Source organism: Pygoscelis adeliae, unplaced genomic scaffold (genome assembly GCF_000699105.1).
Source record: "Pygoscelis adeliae isolate BGI_AS28 unplaced genomic scaffold, ASM69910v1 Scaffold32, whole genome shotgun sequence".
NCBI lineage: Eukaryota > Metazoa > Chordata > Aves > Sphenisciformes > Spheniscidae > Pygoscelis > Pygoscelis adeliae.
The window spans coordinates 1479946-1489787 of NW_008824368.1; positions in this window are offsets into that span (position 1 = coordinate 1479946).

The window sequence follows — 9842 nt, forward strand, 5'->3', positions numbered from 1 at the left end:
GAAGATGCATATGAAAATTGTGAGATTTTTAAAGGGGATTTCTCAAATGGAACTTCCTCCCTCTCTGGTAAAATCATCTGGGAAGCCAAGACAGCCAACAGGTTTGTCTAAAAGCTATCAGTTTTCAGGGGTGAAAGAAAGGCAACCATAAGAAGGCAGCACAGTGTTATAAAAAACCAAAAGCAAATAGCCATCAGGATAAAACAAAAGTTGTGAAGTGTAGAAAATAAGGGAAGAAATAAATATCAGATGAAAAAAATTCGAAGCTAGCAGGAATAACTATGTATTTGGTGATCCAGACAAATCCTAATACTGCCTTTACAAAACTTATGCTGTAAGCTTTCTATTCCAACAGACGGAAAACAAGTGTTTCACAAATATAAGGGTTCCACATTTGCAAATAAACATTTCTTTTTTCCACAAATATGGAACATTATATATATGCATATGTACATATATAGCTTATGATGAAGAAGCACTTCCCAAGTTCACCAGTGACACAGGAGGCCAACACTGAGGCCTCACTGAAGAGGAACATTTCAAAGTCAGGATGCCCTTATAACTGGGGCCTTTTCTCCTCCCTCTTTAAGCGCTCTCAGACCTCTGGCCTTCACAAGAAGCCTGTGCTGCAAGTACGTCAATAACACAAAAACAGCAAAGCAGGAGGACACATGCATAACCTGGGTGCCCTGACATCAGTCTCAGGTGCTTTCGTAGAAAAGCTGATAAAGGGTTCAGTCAATAAACCATCAGAGGTCAGGGATATAATTAATGTCTTTCAAAACAGTCCCACAGAATACAGGCCATCACGTGTACAAGAAAAATACATCTTTTGTTCAAGAAAGGTAAGCAAGAGAACACCTGCAGATATGCCAATGCCACAACGAATGACAGTGCAGCCAAGATTAGCACCACGCACCACTGCTTATGTGTGCTCATCAAAGGGATTAAAACCATTAAAATTATCTGTAGTGCAATAAGCCGTGAGGAAGGCTGCTGCTGTTCGTGACAGGCAGCTAGCTCTCTCACCGTTATTCACTGCAGGCTCTAACGCAGCAACCAGGAATGCAACTGTAGAGGGGACGCAGGCACCACAGCAGCGGTAACGGTTTGAGGCAAAACTGCCCTTGAATGCAGAGCACAAGCAGGTTATTGCAAGGAAAACACGAATCGCAATTATAAGCGAAGTTTATTTAAATAAATAAATAAAAATTTGGAGTAACAAAGTAGCGGTTCACCCATACAATGCCAGAATGACTAATAGCTTAAAATTTTATTCTGCAACTATAGTAAAGAGAGACTAAGGGGTGGGGTTTTTTTTTCAGCCAGTGGGAATAATTATGATCAGTAGGACAAAAAATGTTAAATCACTCGTTTCCTGTTTAACAGACAGCCTGTTTCACCTCTGCCACTCTCCACGGTTACACCCAATTCATCACAAAGACTACAGCACTGTTTATAGAAAGCTTCCACCTTTTCTTCTTTCTAAAACTAAGCTGCCTTTTATTGATATTCGTAAGCTCTAATGAAGAGGTACAAATGTGTATACATGCTAAATATATCAATACTAATTAGACCAGCATATCATCTTGAAAGGAGCGCTAGAAACACGTTCTCACCAATAAGAAGCAGTAAGGTGAGAAATAGGCCAAAGTCTCAGTGTAAACCACAGAGGTGAGAAACATCAGAGTCCGGAAATAGGGCTCATTTTCTGCATTAGCCTTTGTGGACATGCAGAGAACTTCCAAGAATTTTTAATTGTCTTTTTTTTTTTTTAAAGGAGAAAAAAAAATATGATTACTCCAAAAACTTCAACAGGATAAGGGAAACAATTGGAAAGATCCCTGCCTGAGGATTCACATAAGCTTTACATATTTAAAGCTCTGCACAATAACCAAAGCAGTCATTTGCCACTTGCCTAGGTAAAGGCACAAGCAGACCTAACCCTAAATGTTTGGTTTCAGTCGGATGCTTTACCAGGGAGCCACACATCTTCTCTTCATCTTCATGGATCAAGACTATTCGCTTTCACAAAATCACTGATAACCTAAAGGGTTGGAATGATAGTCACGACCTGATGGATTTACAAGCAATGCACTACCCACAACAGTGGAAAATGAGTTAAAACTGAGGCTGGTAAAGCAAAGCGGGATGCACTGGAGACATGCGCTAAGTCCACGACACTTGCCCCGTTCACTGTGCTGTCCATGGACTAGCCGTGCCTAGAGAGGCTCGAGGACTTATTTCACCTGCAACAACGCCCATGGTTCACCTGCCTGACCATAGACCTCTCCTTAGGGACACAAAGCAGGAGCAGCTGCCAGCTTGCAGCTGTGGCTCCACGGACGGAGCCAAGCGCACCTGCAGCACTGCGCCTGCGACTCCTACAACACACAAACTCATCTGACAAGGGCAGCAGAGAGATGTTTGCTTGTTTGCAGGAAAGCCACCAAGCCTGTCTCTATTTCTTACCTTGAGGAGCAACATACCAAGGGGGATATACAGATGCAGTAATGCAAAAAGTTGGATTGACTGAGTCTTTGTGCAGATTAAAAAAAAACAAAACCATCTACTTATTACACTTGTACCAGCATAGCAGAGGGAGCCTTTTCCTTTAGCAAGCAAAGCAACCAAATTCTCCGGACATGGGTGTCACTGAATACTAGTTTTTCAGAAACAAAGATTCAATGAAAGCAGCATGCTTCCTTTGCAGCAGGGTTAGCTGTGCCCCACAGGAAATCCCTGGCTGAAGGAAACTGCAAGTCTTGTAAAAAGACGGGCAAAGCCTTCCATTTACAGGCTGAACGGTATCTTACGCTACATCTCACTATGCATTTGATCTTTATTTTGATTACAGCAAGTGCAAGGATAGGCTAGCAAAATTTAAGTATAGTCCCCAGAACTACAAAAAGGAAAATAGAACAGAGTTGAGTGGGGGTTTTTTTGTTTTAGTGTATCTTCAAAGATTCTTTACTGCATCTAGTGGTAAAGATGCTGAAGGTTTCACATTTGTAAGGGGACAGTGTCAGCTTAAAAATAACAACAACCCTCTGGATTTCACCTAATGTTGTAAATATCTGATGTTGCCATAGTAACCAAGAGAAACTGAGGAAAGAAGACAGGGACATTTCTCTTTCCTTTAGTTTCTTTTGTACGTGAGTACAGTCCAGTGTATAAAGCCACTGTTTTTACTATTTATTTTTCCTCTAGCCAGTTCTCCCTTTATCTGTCTCACATATAAAAAGAAAATAAAATATCGTTTTCTTATTAACAAAATATTAGCAGAAAAAAATAGATTTCTTAAGTTTTTATTAAAATAGCTTAAACAGGATCAGATTTAAGTTCTCTTTAAACTACTGCATCATCTGCCAAATACGTAGATAAAGGATATCGCCTTATGCAGTCAATATTTGGGTTTTTTTCTTTGTGTTCTGTTTTTCTTACTTGTTCTTTTTTCCAAAGTTACAAGAAACAAGTACCAATTTCCAGTTACTCCTTTTTGTACATCCTAAAGAGGCAGCACGTATACTAGGTATTGTGTTTCTACTCAGTTTCTTCGAACACAGTTTGCCTTGGTACTTTTTTCCCCCACCACAGAAGCATGCCAGACCACCAGCACACTCTCCTTGGGAGAGCTCTTTCCAATTCAAGCTTGCTCGCGTAGCCTAGTAGATTTTATATAACACGATTTACTACTACAATGCCCACAAAAAGCCCTCATCCAAATTTCATTATAGCCTTGAGCTGTATTCCGTGTGTGCATTGCCCCTCTCCACTGTCTGGCCAGTTGCAGCCACCCTTTTTCACATAAGGTGTGGTTTATACTTAAAGGGGTTTTAGTTTATTTTCTCGCAAGAGGGTCTCAGGACTCGGAGGACTCCTGACGGGTGGTTGCACTGTTCATGCTAGCGTCTTCCTCTCGAATGCTGCTTTCCGTGACGTTCTCCAGGCTGCAGTTTGAAGAAACGCTGGCGCTCATCGCTGGGTTTTATGACATCTGTTCAGCATTATAAAGCCACAGTCGCCCAATCTTGCAAAACATGTAGCACCAACTCTGAACCAAGTTACCCCCAGACACACAACTTTCAGTAGGCTACAGGAGGCAGAGTACTATTTCTCAGAGCAAGTTGGGCACACAGAGGAGGGAAATCTAAAGGGTAATTTCTTCCCTCACACCAGTTTTGGAAGCATTCCTATTCCCTCACTACTGTAGGCTGTGCTCTGTACTTAATAGACCCCTACTAAATCAAAGGACTATTTACAATCTACATACTGGCAAGTCCACATTCCCATAGAATGTCATCTGGCAACAGTGACTTAAGCCATCAGCTCTGTATTTACTTGCTTTCCTCCTTCCCAAAAAAGAAGAGTAAAAAGGACAAGAGAAAAGCATGTTTTTAATGACAAGAATGGAATTAATAGAGTAAGGCCAAGAGCTCTGGTGCATCAGCATTCATCACAATACTCAAACATCCATTTTTTTAAGAAAAAGGAAAATATTACAATGAGGACAATAGAAAGGAAGATAAGCCACACCGTTGTGGCTTGGGACCTTTTGCATATGCAACTGGTGCTGGAGAAGTGCAGAACCACGCTGGACACAAACTGAGACATTTCCCAGAGTGGGATGCTGTTATGCAAAAATGAGCTTTGTTAGGCATTTTGCGTGCTATTTTTCTCCTGCTAACTAGGTCTAATTATTCTACCCTCATTGCTATTTCTCTCCATTTGATATACGCAAGGAGACTGGCCTCACCACGGCCGCTTGGAGAAGACCTCACTCATTCTCCCATTTCCCTGGACAGAGCCTGACACAAGGAGCCAGCCTCTGGGCGCACTGGGGACTGCCAGGTGCAACAGGAGGTGTCCCAGGAAGGACATTGCCATCACCCTCATCAGTTCAGAGAAGAAAACACTGGTTTTGAAAAGCCTTCCACCCCCCCTTCACCAATGCCACAAACTCAAAAAGCTCTCATCAATTTTCGGATGAGGCTCCCGCCTCCTGGAGGTCACAGTCTTTGCTTGGTGCAAACTTCACCATCATCGGTCCCATCCTCCTTCAATGAAAAACCCGTGGGTAACTGGGCAGCCTAAGCCTGCCCGGCTAGTTATTCAGATTTAAGGACTGCAACATCCAGCATCTCAATCACAAAGGCTGCCATGGGCCTTCCATCCCTCCCGTGCCTTTGCCCAAAGACAGGGAAGGCAAAGGAGCTCTCCTCTAGCTTTCCCCAAACGTGCACTAAAGCGCTATGGCAAAAGTACAGCCAAGACAGCGAGCTAAAATGCCCTAATCAATTCAAAGGGCTGCAAAAAATAAGTCTTAAGACACTGTGCAGGGACTTGCTCAGTATTTGCCTCCTTCTGCCCGCTTTTGCTTCTTTTAAGTACCGCAGTGTAGTTTTCCCTCTCGCAGATGTTCAGACAACACAGCCCCCTACACAGCTCTAAAGATTCGCAAGCTCTTTTCTTGAGAGATTTGGCTTCCTAGGTCAGGATGGGGCACTCGTTTCAAAAAATAATAATAATAAAAAAAAAAAATCACAAGACACAAACTTACATCAGATTAAAAATAGCAAGAATGTCGGCAGTAGGAGCTGTCATTTGCAATAGCTATCAAGACACAGGAAGTTATTTACTCTGTGGATCACATAAGGGCCTCTTTAAAAACAAGGATGAAACAGAAAAAAAGCAAGCATGTTTACTGAGGCTTGTTTTCCAATATTATTTATCTAGCCAAGTTTGTTTATGAAGTTTTATAATAATTTGTCATGGATACATCTATGGATTTATGTCCACAGATTTATTAAACTGCTGGCAAATTCCAGCAGACTCTGCAGCCCTTGCTGCTCTTGTTTAATTTTTGGATTATTTTCAGTATTGAAGATATTACAGGGAATATTTCCACATTTTCATTTTGTTTTAAAAAGAAATTAAGTCTGCCCCCGGAAAGTCAGGTGTTTTCAAGTATTTTGTTTGTTGATTATTCACGTAGTCATAAATTACGCACAGTATTTGGCAAGCCATGCTTTTCTCTGTTAAAACGTTTGTTTTTACTTTTTCAGTTATTGTTTAGATCCTGGTCATAACATGCTTCAGGTTGTTTTGAACAGCAAAGAGGAAATAAGCAATATTTTAACTTATATCACACTGTAACAACATTAAGTGCCTATACAGCAATATGCTGCCTATTCAGTATTTTCAACTTTCTTCCTGTCCGCCGCTGACTTACAACAGCAAGAAGACAATTCATAATTTTACACAACTTTGCAACCTGTAAACACAGCTATGATTTGGCTCACAAGCATGGTCAGAACAAAACACAAACAAAAAGGAGGAAGAAACAGGACATAAAAGAAAGAGCAGAATATAAAGTAACCATATTTGCTGAAAGTTGGTTTTGAAATCATAGGAAAACCAACAAAGCTCTTCTGCAGTCAGCTTGCACGCACCCAGGCATTGCAGGTAACACAGTTGGAAGAGGCAGAGCCCCAGCAAGGCACTGTTTGCCTACATTCACCCTGACACTAAGGCAGAGAGTTAGAAAAGAGACTTTGAACTACGTGCCATCCCCGCTGCTCATCAGGATCACCGTCTGCTGTGGACATGATTACTAACCCATCATGACTCCTAAGAATATGCCCTCTGGATTAGAAAAAAGAGAGACTTCATTCCAAAAGTCACACAATTCATACAAAACAGTCTCCATGCCAAAGTAGAAATTACGGAACTACATTTCAGGAATTTCTCAAGGATTTTTTCTATAGGGTTAAGTTGGACATTATCTTTCAAGCATTCAATTCTCATGCAGCAGGATTGCCACCGCTCCTCCATCAGAGAAGTCTTAGGAATCCCAATAAATAAGAGGGAAGAAACATGATTGTTTCACTACATGTTTTGCTTTGGCCATCTTTGTGAAAAATATAGCTTCAAAATTTAAGAGTTTGAGTTTTGACATAAGATCACATTCATGCCTCAAGTCCTCCAAGCACACAGGCTCAAAAAAACAACTCCTTCTGTTCTCAAAAGGCAGAGTGAATGACCCCACCTAAAAACACCTTATTTTGGATCCCCCTAACATGAATGTTGAAAGATCTCATTTTCTAGGAAAATACAGATGTTTGACTCAAAAATAAAGGTGCTTGAGAAGATAACTCCCTCTCCCTGCAGACATCTACTGTCTACCCAAGCAAACCTCAGTGCGCTACAGCCATCCAAAAATATCCTTATTTTGGAGGTGGAACACATTTACCAACTTACCTGCAGAACATTTCTGGCAAACCAGCAACAACAGAAGAACATCTCCCATCCCTAAATTTCAAATGTTTAACTAAATAGAAGTACAAGGAGACATGCAAGAAAGAGCAGATCTGCATATCTGTAAATCAGAAGACCTCATGAACCTTTTCTAGCTGTAAACTTCCAAAGTTGCTATGTCAGCCCCTGAAACATAACAACTGGGGATTGGGCTGAGCCAAATTATTGCCCAACTGGGCAATAATAGTTGGGGCAAAGATAATTTTCCTAAAGATAAGACCATGTGCATCAATCCATTAATTTTTCTTCCTTTTCTGTCCCACCATCAGTTGTACATATATCAAGCTTGACACCAGGCATCATCATTCTCTACTTTTATTTTAAATTAAATTAAAGTATACCAGCTTGACAAAGCTACAACAAAGGAGCCTCCACAATAGAGCTATAGAGCAAAAAACTGGAGCCTCTGTCTGACAAAGTTGGCATCTGAAGCTTCAAAAAAGCAGTGGTTGAAGTTGAGAGTGAACATAAATAACTGCAGTTTATCTGCTTTTACACTTGAGCAATATTGAACGTATCCACTTCACAGTGCTTGGCTTTAAATAATAATAGGAAAGCTTACCTACCCTTCCCCTTCTCCCTCCTTTCCTCTTCCCCCACCCACTACTCCCCCCGAAATAAAAATAATAAAATCAGAGAAGATAACAACAGAATAATTATCTGCTCACAGGGCAGAGTCTTGACCTCAACATTTACAAGCTAGTTGTTGTTTCCTGCAAGATCAAGTTTGTATCTCTTAAAAAGATTACCGTTAACAACTGCTCTAACTACATGTTCGTCATTTACCTAGGAAGGAGAGGGAGCTGAAGGAAAGGACTGGCTCTGTAAAAAAGGTATTTTTTTAAAACTCAGCTTTGGAGCAATGAGTGAAGAATCTGGACCTACTACCTTGAAGATGCCTAGGCACCAATTACTATTTCAACAGAGTTTAGTACCCCCTTGCACATTCCTTTTAATGAGATTCTCAAGGCATCAGCTGAGTTCTGGACCTACCACTTAAAAACACATTGCATGTGTCAGGCTCAAATAATGGAAACTGGCAAAACGGACATGGGCTCAATCCTTCTTTTTCCTCCTCCGTCAATTATTCAAGGGCCCTTCATTCACTCCTCCACTGCTGCCTACTTCCTTCAGTGTCAGGCATCTCTGGGGCATCTGATAAGGAAGCTCAGAGTTATCTTGCTCAAAGTTTGCCTAACAGCAGCCATCCCACACACACATATATATTCAATATATTCGACTGATTTTCCAAGGAGAGTAGTAGCTGAGTAATTTTGACAACAAAAACCACAAATCTCTGTGCTTTACAGCTCTTTAAAAAAATTAAGTGATATTTTAAACAGACAAGATGATTTTTTTAGCAATTCTCACCTATTTCCATCTATTTTCATGTTAAGTATTTAAACGTGAAAACATTCAGGATTGACCGTGATCAACCAAAGCATTCAGATACACATTCACCCCTAAGGAGAATTGTAGAGAAGTCTTTGACTTGTACAAATGCAGTGATTTCTACACAGTATGGCTGTCTAATAAAAGCAACAGGAACACATTTAAAGGAGGCTTAAGGGCTTTTTACCCTAAGAAAGAACTTGCCAGAGAGCAGCAGTGACAAGGCACTTGCTTCCTGGCACAGCTAAGGGCACACCGCAACCTTTGCATCAGCTTGCATGACTCCTCTGCATTGCCACAAAGGTGGCCTGCTTCTCAAATAGCCTTAACCATACAGATTTTTAATTTTTTTTTAATCAAGTCTATTGGCAAGCTCACATCCTTTCTACTGTAGCTGTTCTCAGCTTGAAGCTCACAGACTCTTAGGGCCTCCAAAATACTTTTAAAATCCTTCAGAAGGCAGCTAGGGGAGGTAGTGGCAGTCAAATGTCCTCTCTCCGATTGCACTGGCTTTCCTGTAATCCTGGCTTAAATACACCTGCACCACAGGAAGAAAATAGACAATTTTAAGTTGCTGACTCTAGAAAAAGAGCAAGAACCGCCTAAGATTAAACCCAGCCCCCAGACTTTGTCAAAAGGCTGATTTAAAGGATAAACCCAAAGGAGATTAACGCAAGTATGATGTCAAAGTACACTCAAACAACAACAGCTTCTTGACAAACACTGAGGGGTCATAAAAACCAGAACATTTAAGAAACCAATACTGCAGAGGAGAACTGATAACCCTGCAGTCTGTGCATGAAGGAAAGCTCTCCTGGACCAGGTTCTGGCACCTGGTAAACTCCAGCAAACAGTTTTGGTTGTAGTGATGCAGCACAACTCGCTGAGCCAACAACCAGAAATGGAGCCAACAACCAGAAATGCAGCCAACCCAGATGACCGGAGTAAGAAAATCCTCCAAGAGACATATTGTCTAACAGAGAAGGTGACACTGCCATTCCTCCATGCACTTTGGGACCTGGTTGTTCTCCTTTCAGCTGCCAGGAGCGGGGCGAGATGCAGTAGTGCAGAAGCGCACAGTTTAGAAGGGGACATCCACAAACCCATCAGCAATGTTAGCAAGGGATAGGGAA